Here is a 13,286-nt window from a genome sequence, read left to right on the forward strand (position 1 = left end):
TAAATGAACATAGACATGAGAGGGGAAAATGTGCAAGGAGAAATTATAAGAGAGTAAATCAACAGTCTTTTAAAGCTGTCTTTTATTTTGTCCCTTCTCTTCTGATTTTACAGCTGTACTTGGGGGGAGGGGCGCCTCAAACCCCTGCCTGTATATTCTTTCAAGGTTTATCTTTTCACACCCTACCTGGAAAAACAGACAATATGGACACTGATTTTAAGAAGCAGGAATTAGATGAAAACCTTATACTGCATACATCTACAATCATAACCTACTCTCTAAACAGATCAATAGGGGGGTACGGGGTGGCTCAGTCATTAAGCGTCTGCCTTGGGCTCAGGTCATGATCCAGGGTCCTGGGATCGAGACCCGCATCGGGCTCTCTGCTCAGCGGGAAGCCTGCTTCTCCCTCTCCCACTTGCCTTGTTTGTGTTCCCTCTCTCACTGTCTCTCTCTGTCAAATAAATAAATAATATCTTTAAAAATAAATAATAAACAGATCAATAGAAATAATCATTTACCTTTCTTCAAAGAGACAGCCAAAGTAACTCTAAGTCACTCATGATAACTTCTGTTTTGTTGACAAGTAATTAGAGATAGTAATGGATCGTTCCTGAAAACCTCCATGATAAGGTTCAAGGCCTTGATATGCCTGAACCAATTTCTCAGGTAGATTGCAGGATCCCTCATTGGTCCTTCATGGTACTTCTTTTTTTCCCAAAAAAATAACACGTTTTTCTTAAAATACCACTCTTTTTTCCTCAACTACTACTTTTCTATCACCCATCAACTCCAAAGTTCCACAGTAGTCGTTTTCTTTCCTTCTTCATTAGATGCAGCCCAGACTCCTCAGGGGGATATTAAAAACCTGCAAGATCTGGTCCCACCCTATAACCATTTTTATGCCCCTGCTTCCCTATGCCAAGCCCTATGTCAACTACCTCACAGCTCTTCCTTCTCTTAATCAGAAAGTACTCACCCAGCTGCAGGCCCATTTACTCCAGGGAACACCATATGCAGACAGAAGAAATTAAACCATAAAAATGCTCATTTTTATTTTTATTTATTTATTTATTTTTAAACCGAGAAGGCACTCAATTGTTTCTTGCCTCTGTATCTTACCAACTCCAAGAAAGTAACAGCATCACTAAGAGAGAACATGACTGCAAGTTCAGGCTCCAAAGTCAGCCAACAGTACTCAGATGTCAGCTCTATCAATTACAAAATTACACTATGACAAGTTATTTTTCTCTCTGAACCTCAGATTTGTCACCCCCAAAGTGGAGATAACAACTTTATTCATCTCCCTGAGTTATGATAAAGATTGTTAGTTGTCAAAATGACTTTTAGATACTCGATTTGTTTCTAATAAGCTTGATGTCATCATCTGGTATAGAAATCTCCAGAATCTACCCTTTTCCTCAGATACCATGTTCTGAAGCAGTATCCTTAACTAAAATTAAGCAATTAAAAATTAAATTAGGTGATTACTTGCTCTGGTGAATATTTATGTAGCCAAAATCACATAACTTCATGCAGTCATAGTATGTAAACTTTGCTTATTGATAGTAAACTTTTAAAATCAACCTATGAGGGGACCTGGGTGGCTCAGTGGGTTAAGCCTCTGCCTTCAGCTCAGGTCATGATCTCAGCATTCTGGGATCAAGTTCCGCATCTGGGTCCCTGCTCGGCTTTCCCCCCACCTCTGCCTACTTGTGATTTCTCTCTGTGTGTGTCAAATAAATAAATAAAATCTTTAAAAAAAGAAATCAACCTATGTTCGGGGGCGCCTCAGTGGCTCAGTTGGTTAAGCTCAGTTGGTTAAGTCTTTGGCTCAGGTCTTGATCCTGGAGTCCCAGGATCAAGTCCAACATCAGGCTCCCTGATCAGCAGGGAGTCTGCTTCTCCCTCTGACCCTCTCCCATCTCATGCTGTCTCTCTCATCTCTCAAATAAATAAAATCTTGGAAAAAAAAAAAAAGTAAAATAAATAAAATCAACCTGTGATTGAAACATGGAAGGAGTAATAATGAATACTGAAAAGGAATGAAAGACTGTTTATATATGAGAGAAATAAGGAGGGACAAGTGAGAGAAAGGATGGGTAAAGGGAGTACTATGGTCACTAGGTAGAGTATTTCTATTTGGCAGAGCAGAGGAAAAAAGTGTAAGTGAAATTGTTAAAGTTACATAGATAGCCAACTAACAAAGTAACTGAAAGAGATGTGGGGATTTTACTAGTGAGCTAATTCCTCAACTACCATAGAAGGAAATCAACAGATGATATCAAAAACTGAAAAATCAACAGAGTAGTATAAATACATCATTTAGAGATATGAAAGTAAAACTAAAACGCTACAAAAAGGCTAGTAAAAAGAGTTAAAAGTCATTTATTTAGGAAAGAGGTAGAGAGGGTTAAGAGAAGAAAACATACTTCTTGTACTAGTTCTTTTATACTACTGTGTTTAAAATGGCATCCGTTCAGACTGAGCATGTCTACCAAAAGCAGCTGACCATCTTTCTAAAAATAAGGTCCTAACTGGAGAAACTGGCAAGGAGAAGCTCCTGTGATACTACAATAATATCAGTCTGGGCTTCAAGATTCCCAAGGAGGCCACAGAGAGCATGTATATTGACAAGAAATGCCCCTTTATTTGTAATGTCTCTATCCAAGGGTAGATATTGTCTGGTGTGGTGACCAACAATGAAGATAAAGAAGACCACTGTCATCCACCAAGACTACCTCCACTACATCCAAAAGTACAACCCTTTCAAGAAACACCACAAGAACATGTCTGTGAGCCTATCCCGCTGCTTCAAGGATGTCCAGATTGGTAACGTTGTCAGTGGGCAAGTGCTGGCCCTTGAGCAAAACTGTGATATTTCAACATGCTCAAGGTCATGAAGCCCACTGGTGCGAAGAAGCAATTCTAGAAATTCTGAGACTAGACATCTACCCATACCCCCAAAGAAAATAGTTATTTTCCCTGTAAAAAAGGAAGGAAGAAAGAAAAGAAAGAAGGAAGGAAGGAAGGAGAGAATGCAACTGACAAAAATCTATTCACAATACCAACTAAAACCACCACAAGTATTAACCTGACAAGAAATGTGGACAACTTACCTGAAGAAAAATAACTCTAGGAGCACCTGGGCAGCTCAGCCGGTTAAGAGTCTGACTCTTGGTTTCAGTTCAGATTGTGACTTCAGGGTCCTGGGTGCGAGCCGTGAGTGGAGTCCCAAGTCAGGCTCCATGCTCAGCAGGGAATCTGCTCAAGATTCTCTCCTTCTCCCTCCACCCTTCCCCTCACTCATGCTCTCACACACTCTCTCTCTCTCTCTCCCTCTCAAATAAATCTTTGAAAAAAAACAAAAAACTCGAAATCTTTACTGACATACAAAAAGATTTAAAATTTAGTGAGTCCTACTACGTTCCTAAAAGGCAGTATCTTAAAGTTAGTGATTCACCTTAGTTATTCCATAATCAGTGCAATTCCAATTAAAAAAAAAAAAAAAGAATTACTTTGGAGACTATCCAGTCTATTTCTAAAATTTATCTAGAACAGAAAATATATGAAAAGAAAAAAAAAGAAGAAGAAAAGAAAAAGAAAAGCCAAATAAGAACAATGATAAAGAACTCACTCTACTAGGTAGTTCAGAACTAGACTAATTGATCTATGAAAGAGAAAAAAGTACACAGTATCATGAGCTTCACCTTCTTCATTAAATAGGGAAATAGTAATTTTGAACAAAATTAAATACCAAGATATGGCCACTGACCTCCCTACTGTTATATTTGGACTGATGACACAAGCAGCGTGACAACATTCAAATCAATGTCTTATAACCTAAAAGAGGTTCAGTTGGAGTGCTCTGAGCTTCTTAGGGAAAACCTTTCTCGTTCTCTGGAGAAGCAAAAAAGAGGGGCACCTGGGTGGCTCATTCAGTTAAGTGTCTGCCTTCAGCTCAGGTCATGATCCCAAGTTCCTAGAATCAAGCCCCACATCTGGCTCCCTGCTTGGTGGGAAGCCTCCTTCTTCCTCTTTCACTTCTGTGTTCTCTCTCGCTCTCTCAAATAAATAAATAAATTTTTTTTAAAAAGAAATATAGAGCTACTCATAGTCAGGCAAAATCCTGTCTAATAAAAAAAGAGTTTGTAAACTTAGGAAGAGCAGAAATGTTATATTTCACATCAGGTAATTACCTACTTGTAGCTAATATATTCCAACTGCAAGACAGTAATTGGACAAAATGTGCGTACAGAGGAAAAAGCAATCAAAGGGCAGCTTTGACTGGGGCAAAGGACACCAATGTCAACTTCAGAGTCCAGTATTTTCTCATGAAAGGTCTAAGCTCAGAAAGTTGAGACCACTGTACCCTCCCCTATTTACTGCAAAAGCCTTCTGGTCTCCCTTGCACTAGTATCCTCTCTCCTCCCCCAGTCTCTGAACTGTTGTCAGAGATCCTTCTGAAATTCAAATCACATTAATCTCTCCCAGCTTAAAACCTTCTCCTTTAGGTGGGGCAAGGGGAGGGGGCAGGGAGAGATAACGTCCAAATTTCTTAGCCTGGATTATGAGGTCTTTATTATGACACTCTGCCCTTGCCTACTTCTTCATCTTCAATCCTTGTTTATCTACAAGATATAATCCTTCTTATTCCTCAAGGCTTAGCTCAAATATTACCTCCAGAAATCCCTTGCTTACTTCTCCACACTCAAGCTACCACTGATTACGGTGCTACCATAATTACATGATAGAAGCATGTCCTTGTACTATACTATGAATTACTGAAAAAAAGGTTAATACTTTTATTCACTTTTCATGTCCCCCACTAGCACTTGGTATATAAAGCATTCAACATATCTTTGTACCAATTATTTATTAACAGTTATGGATTTCATGAGAAACTCTCGATTTTCCCCTCCCTTATACTAAGAATTCAAATGATATAAAGACAGAAATGACAAGTATCTAAAATGCTCAGCATATCCTAAAAGCAAAAATCTATATGATTAAATAGAGTAGGTCCAGCCATCATGATCTGGGAACTGGAGAGCTCAATTCCAGCCAAAAATCTATTTCATGTCTCAGAGAAAAAAATGTGTAGCCTATTTTTTTCTCCTTAAAAGAGTAAGGTGGCTATGGTTTCTTTCTGCTCTAGAAATCTAGGACTCATTCCTACACTGACATCAGCATAGGACATTCAATACACAGTGTGCACACTGCTGTCATGTAGGTTATACTAAGCCAAGGGGAAAATTAGTAGCAGATGGTACCAAGGTTCTAGGTCAACATTTGTTATTTGCACTCTAGAACAAAAAGAATTTCTCTTCAATTAAAGTAGATGAAATGTGCATTACCCTTATTTCTAGAATTAGATCATCTTATATTTCTGGGGCCTTTCCATCTTCCAAATGCTTTCAGAGGCGTTATATCAGTAATTCTTATAACAACCTTGTGAAGTAAGAACTAGTATTAGCTCTTATTGCTGAAAGGGAGGCTGGGATTCATAGACATAACAAGATTCTAAAAACATTCACCTTACATGCCTGAAGCTTCCTCTGACTGCTGTTTTTAATGTTGCAGTTCAAGTACCTTACAATTTTTGAGTGTTGTAAGAAACACTGAGATGACTTCCAGCTCAGAGGCTTAGTACATTATACCAAAATTTGAGACTAATAATATTTTCCTAAGTTAATGCATAAATACACAATGTAGGAGCACCATTGAGTTTTATACTTAATACACAGTTTTAAGACTAGGGATATGCCATCAAAACTCGGGTTTCTTCTCTTTGGTCTTTCTGGATCTGAATGAACATTTTTCAACTTTATAGACCCATCAACTGAAACCACTTCCACAATCATTGTTTAATAATAAATACAATTCAGATTTGATGAAAATTAGAATCTACCAGTTTTACATTCTGAAATGGAACTGATATGTATAATTTAAGATATTTCACTTAAAACCTTCCTGGAATGCAGAAGAAAGATTTCTTTAAAAATAGTCTTGCCATCCACTAAGATTAATGCCAATATGGGCAGTCAGTACAGAAAATTTTTCACTCAGAAAAATGAATCATTAAAATAATTAAAAATAAGTAAAATATGAAATATATGCTCATGGAAAAAAGATAAGACTATCTGTATGTGAAAACATCATCCCTGAAACAAGACACCTCACATTCATCCATTTTACAAGCTTAGATGACTAGAAAAATTCACTCAAATTGCCTTAATGTTTCACTTTAATTCAATCTTAGAGATTACTTTTATGGTAAAAGTAATGGAAGTCCTTTCCATCCTTATTTCTGTGACGTGCAAAGCCAGACAGTCCTCATAGTATGCTATGCATTTCAACTTACTCCTGCATTCAGCATACAGGAGAGTTTCCAAACATATTAAGACAAAACTCTAAATGGAAAATCCTTCTGACAAACTGCATATTGAGTTATCCAAATTCCCAAATCCCACCCTATTTCTATGTAAAAGGTCCTTCCCAGGCTTAGAAAACTCAGCTGTGCTCTGGAAATCTAATCCATGGTCTAATTCATATTTTGAATAAAAAGCAGGCATCAAGGCTGGAACCCTGAACATGACACATTGAAGTTGATACCATAAACTAGCAACAGTCTCCAGACAGGCTCTCACAAGGAGCACTGACATGATAAAGTTACATCTGAGTAGACGCACATGAATAACCTGAAATGACAGACGAATTTCAGTTGGAAGACAAGTTTGGAAGACATTTCTTGACATGTCATTTATTCTGTCTGACCAGGCAGGAGTATTTCTTATAATTCAAGAGCAATCTCCATATAATTTAAATTCTGATCTCCTCACTCATACTTTCAAATGTTTCTCTCATGCTACAGAAGCTGACAGATTCTAAGAACATGATACATGGATTCTGCCTCCATTTTATCTATGCTGAATACTTATACCGTGTCATTTTATAAAGCTAATTATCTTCACCGTACATGACTCTTTTTAACTGATACAAATACATTCTGTCCAGATTATTGTAGAAAGTTAAAATACAGCTTTACTCCTGACTCAAACTGAGTAAGACTTGAAATGTTTACATCAAAGCTCACTGTTCCTAGGTGTCAGACACATACAATTTTTAAGCATATCTACATCCCTGACTTGCAACCTAAGAATACAGTGGTTTTGCCACTGACCACTTCATTACAATGAGCTTCCTCTTCATCAGCCTGAAAATCTTACTGTTACAGAAGTCTACATTTGCCAGGGGAAAAAAAAAAACAAGCAAAAAAAAAAAAAACACAAAAACCACTTCACCTCATCAAAAATACTTTACCTTTTTATCTCAGACTGAAATAGACTATCTCAAATAGGCTGTCAAGAGTTCAAATAAATATTTAAACTTAACATAAAATCACAACTGTATCCCATCTTTCACTAGGACCATTCCACTTACCTTAAAATTAGTAGTATGACTCTTACCTTTTTCTGGACTTAAGTTTTTATACACTTCAAGGTCTGCCATTAAATTTAATACTGTTACACATTATTGGCAAGAGCAGTCAAATTCCTCTCTAAAGGCAAAGCCTTTTTCTGATACACATCTCCAGAAAGGAGAAGGGGGGGAAAAAAAAAGCCAAAGAAATCCTTAGCAGCCCCAAGAACTTGGCTCCTGCTGCCCTTTATGGCATGATGCGATCTTCACAATTCAGGCTTTACGGTGTGGAGAAAATAAATCCGGAAGATATGATTACAGAACTTTGTCCCAAAGTGAAAAGCACAGCCAGATAAGAGCACTGGAAGCATCTGCTCAGGGCTGCCGCTATTGTGGGAATGCAGGCGCTGTGGCTAGTTTGGGTATGAGACTTGCATGCTTAGCGCAGGGCTTAAAACCCTCAAGGCATTGTGCACATTTTATGTCTGGGAAGTGGAGCTCTTTAGCCTTCAAAGAAAAATCCTCCTCACCTACAAGGGGCCATTGAGAAACACAGATTACCAGGGTAGTGACGCAGGCTGAATGCAGAAAATGAACATGCACACACACACACACACACACACACACACACACACAGAGAGAAACACAGAAGCACACACACAGACACACACACTCTCGGAAGCAAAGATCACTCCACTGGAGGCAAAAGCAATCCATTAAAAAGGAAGCTATCTGTGCTCTTCTCCACAGCACACTACTTTCCTGCCAGTCCAGGTAAGCACAGATTACTGACAGTTGAAGCTTTTCCTTGATGTCTGTCCTTATTCCACACACAAACATATCCACGATTATAGAAGAGACTGGAAGGTTTCCAACTTAGAATGAAAGAGGTGACAGTTTCTAAATACTTGAGCAGTGATGGCTACTTCTCAGGTAAAAATCACATCCCTGTGGGCAAGTTAAGTAGCGAGAATGGGTCTGAAAAAGCCAGTTTTAGTGAATGAACCAGCATATTATTAAAGTCCAGTTTTCCCTAAAATATGCATATGCATTTATTTGCATGTTTTATCAAGTTCTTTACAGAGACAGGTAGACAGACAAAAAGGCAGGGCATGTCTTTCACAAGCAATTTACTGTAGTCTTGCATTTCACACTTGTAACCCGGTGTCTCCACCCTGAGCATTAACTCCCTTACTCCCAGAATTCTCTAATACGAATGCCGCTTGCCATTTTCTTCTCCCTGCTTCCGCTGAACCCCTGACAGTCCCAGCACTGCCTATCCCATAAATGTCACCATCAACCCCTCTACTCCGCTCCCATCTACACCCAGCCCAGATCACTAACCCATCCCTCTCCCCTGAGGTATCATGCTCTACCCGCTTCCTGTTCACCTGTTTCCCAATTGCCATCGCCCTCATCCTATCTGCAGACCCTACTGTTTACTCTTAAATCCTCTGAGAAATCTGAATGTCACAGATGTGTGTGTGAGTATGCATAATTAGGATATCCTTCTCACAAGACTGTGAGTGTATATATATATATATATATTTATATATACACAAACACAAATATGCAACAAAACAGTTAAGAGTTTAGGAGCCCATCTACCTGGGTTTAAATTCTGACTCTTCCACCAACCATCTGTGTGAACTGGGGCAAGTTACTTAAATGTTTCTGATTCTTGGTTTCCTTATTTGTACAACAGGCATAATAATAGTTCCTCCTTCAAGTGTTATTGTAAGAATTTAATACGCATAAAGTGCTTAGAATCAGTTATTTTGCATTATCATTGTCATACTATGGTTATTAGTCTTGAAATCCTTTATATCAACCTAGAAATGCAGTGGAGTTCACTGTTTAAATGAAACAGTACTTTAAATGTAGAGTGGTACCCCCAAATTTGAGGTATCAGAAATACCCACTTCTGTTAAATAATACAAATGATTAATACTCCCAGATAATCTTCTATAAAAAGACACTAGTGTCCCCAAGACACAAAATTGGTGTCAAATGATGGGTTTCTCGTTCCTCTGACCTGCCAGAACCAAAGTTACCTGAAAAGCAAAAGGCAGCTTTAGGTCAATTTCTCACTCAGTCCAAGAAAGAGATGGAGACCAAAGTGTTCCCAAGGGAGACTGGCAAACTTCTCCTTCCCTTTTCTTCCAGAGGTTTCCCACAACAGTCTTGGGAGAGTGAGGAGAGAGAAAGGGAGCAGACAGCTCTTCCCCTCCTCATCCATAGCGAGTCTTCTCCCAGGAGGTTCTTCATGCTTCTTGTCTTCTAGCCCTCAAAGCTCCCCAGGCTCCTCCCTGGAAAGCTGACCTATGGCTCAAACATGAAGCCCAAGCCCAACACCACAGCAATGGGCAATGCCTGCAAGCAGGCAGGCGAGCCTTTAGAAAGCAAGTCATGTACCCCGATCATGCGTCTGACCACCAAGGAAAACTCATGGGTTTTGAGAGTCCAGAAATATCTACACCTTATTAAATATCCAATTCTTCAGCAGCAGCAAGTAATTCTCTATGCAGCCCATTGGAAGGACTAATACTGAAACGTCTACTCTAGGGTCAGCAGAGACACTGGATGATTCACACACATTGCCCTGAGTTACACCCCAGAGTTCTCGCAGCAGAAGTTCATGTATAATGTCAAGTCTAGGTCAACAGGCTTTCAGGGTCAGTGGTGCTTTCTTTGACTGGGTCACCACAACAACCACACAGCTCTGGAATGTTTAATCTCTTATCTGAACTCCTCATTTGAAAAGACTGGGCTCTTTCCAGAGTAGTTCTAGCATAGTTCTTGGCATATATAATAGGTATCTCATAAGCCCTCATTAGCTATCTCTATTTCTAACCATTAGATCTAATGGGGAATTATCGTCCACCAATCAGGTGAAAGAGAAAAGTGTTTCTGAGTGCAGCTTGTCAACTGACAGTGAGAGAAGGACTTTAAATCCCATCTAACAATGATTTCCTTACATTTCACACCTGAGTTCTACTTCTGATTTCTCACAGACACATCACTGAGTAACAGACTACGGCATGGGCTTCAAAGTCAGATGGAGGAAAATCTAAGTCCCAGCTTTGTCCTTCACTCACTGCATGATCTTGGGGAAGTTATGGGTAGGGTGGCTAGATAAAACAGACATCCAGTTAAGTCTGGATTTCAGATAAACTACAAACAATTTTTTAGTGTAAGTACGTCCCATGCAAAATTTCCTGTATTTTTACTTGTTAAATCTAACTACCTGATGGAAGAGGGTCTCTCTGAGCCTAAAGAGCCTCAATGCAGAGATGTTAGCAGCCACCTCATAGAGTATGTCTGAAGGTAAATGAGCTAGTATAGGCCAAGGGCCACAGCCCTGTGCTTGGACAAATAAGTATTCAATCTCTACAAGGTGAGTGAACGGCCACTCCAATCACTGGCTGGACAGAACTTTATTTAATCAAGTCCCATGCTGAAGAGGTGATACGCTATACCATCTCCACACAGACCTCAATCTCGCCAGCCACATAATTCCAAATTGAGACCAACTCAGGGCAACAGGATGGCACACATCTGCTCCGAAACTGCCAAGTCCATCGAGAAAACCTACGGACACAAACATGGGAGCCACATCGCTTTGTGGGGCAATTCTTACAAAAGCTATCATTTACCAAACACTGTAAACAATACCTTCTCCGATCTTCATGAAAATTCCGTAAGGCGCTACATTAGTACTCATATTTTAAACTTAGGGAAGGAGACAGATTCAAGTTGGCCAAGATGTCCAAGACTGCAGAGCTGTGCTAGAACCAGGCTTCAAACCCAAGCTAACTCCAGGCCCAGATCCTTCCCACCGGCTCCATGCTTCAGGTCATGAAAACCATCTACGGGATTTCAAGCCGAGCTTCAGAATTCCTCACTCTTCCCAGTTAGAGAGTCTTCCCACAATGGCAGAAGCTGTTAGGGCCTCTGGCTTGGGAACACAGAGATGCTGAGTAAGGAAAATCACCTGGAAAATCAAAATCTCAAATCAGCCATTCAGTTTTTAAATCATAGTCACAATTTTATGTGCATTTGAAGTAGTACAAAAGCAAGCAGAGAGCAGCAGTGACTTCACGGGGAAAGAGCCTCTAGGGGGGTGCCCAACCACACCCCTCGCAGACCTGGTCCTCCCACCTCGGTAACTTAGTGAGGGTTTGGTTCTGCAGGACCTTTCACACACTGCTGAGAAACTGTAAGTTAAGGGCATAAGTTTTTAGAAAGCCATCAGGGGTATAAAAATGTATATACAAGAATATTTCATTAGTACTAGTTATTATAATTACTGCCAACAATCTAAATGCCAACCAACAAGGGAATGATTAATAAAATATGCAGTCAGATTTTAGGATACTAACTAGCCATTAACAATGTTTGAGACAGTGCTCGCTTCGGCAGCACATATACTAAAACAATGTTTTAGACATTGTCATTACCTACAGAATGTCTGATATACTATATGAAAAAAAGGATACAAACTAAATATACAATATTTTAATTATGTAAAATATTTGTATATAGAAAGAGAATGAAGGACTAGAAAAATATAGGAAAAAGATTAACAATGAGATCTCTAGTATTTTCTTCTGATATTTAACTACATTTTAATTTTTTCAAACTGGCATTTACTTCTTTTATTCAGGAAAAAAAAGAACTTTTTTTAAAAGTCTAGCTGGGAGCACCTGGGTGGCTCAGTCATTAAGCATCTACTTTCAGCTTCAGGTCATGATCCCAGTGTCCTGGGATCAAGCCCTGCATCCGGCTCTCTGCTTGGCAGGAAGCCTGCTTCTTCCTCTCCCTCTCCTCATGCTTATGTTCCCTCTCTCACTGTGTCTCTCTCTGTCAAATATATAAAAATTTAAAAATCTTAAAAAAAAAAAATAAAAAGTCTAGCCAGTTTAGTAATTCTCAACTAGGGAGGAAATAATCCCTTCCCATTGGTGTATTGAAATGATGGGAGAACTTTCTTTGAGAATTACTGACATTTATGAAGCACTGACTCTATTTCAGACACATACGTAGCATTGTACATACCTTATTTTATCCTTAAAATGCCCATATGAGTGAATTAAATATAATCCTTTCTCTAGTTTCAGATGTGGAAACTGAGGCAGAGAGAAGTCAAGTAACTTCCTTGAGCTGGCCCAGCAAATGAGTGATAGACCTGAGATCTGAATCCCCACAATCTGTCTTCAGGGCCAGTGCTCTTCACCAGGTCAGGTAGTCTGGAGATCTTCAGCACGCAGTTTATACCCTGCAATCTATTTTCTCATCAGAAAGCCTTGTAGAACACCCAAGAGAATTATCAGAGCTGAAGTCTTTTTGTGAAATTTCACTGTGCACTCAACTACACAGGAAACCCCAAATCCTCAATAGACCGTATGTCAAAATCAGCAATATAACTACACAGACAGATGAAACCTCAACAAGAATCCTACACATACATGCAAAATTCAAGAGCTAGATTTTGGGAGACTTCCATGTGGGTGCTCCAGGAAGACACAAGCTCTCAGGGTGAGCAAGGATACTGGCTTTCATAAAACAGAGGGTATCCACCTATCCGCTGTGGTATTGCTCTGCTCCGCCCAAGCCTCCCTTCTTCACCCAGAGCTAGCTCAGGTCATTCTGGGGACACTGGGCACTTGCCCTTCACCAAAAGCCCCCTGACCACTCAGGGCTATGTGTACTTACTAGCCCCCCAGCCCTGCGCAGTACCTGGCCCTGAAGCAGACACAGCACTGTCCAATCACTTGGTCAGTGTGAATCAGACATGAGAGAGCAGCTCGTTGAAGGCCAGAGATCTTTGCCCCCAAGTGTCTACGGGACAGCACCAGAAATCT

At 39.7% G+C, this 13,286-nt stretch overlaps 1 protein-coding gene and 1 pseudogene across 1 annotated transcript in view; one reads left to right on the forward strand and one right to left on the reverse strand.

Moving 5' to 3' along the window:
• PLCH1 (phospholipase C eta 1) overlaps positions 1 to 13,286 on the reverse strand; it is a 216,573-nt gene that overhangs the window by 148,570 nt on the left and 54,717 nt on the right. The gene's annotated exons all lie outside the window — the stretch shown is intronic.
• Positions 2,469 to 2,941, forward strand: LOC122908624 (annotated as a pseudogene).

Source organism: Neovison vison, chromosome 6, assembly GCF_020171115.1.
Source record: "Neovison vison isolate M4711 chromosome 6, ASM_NN_V1, whole genome shotgun sequence".
Lineage (NCBI taxonomy): Eukaryota > Metazoa > Chordata > Mammalia > Carnivora > Mustelidae > Neogale > Neogale vison.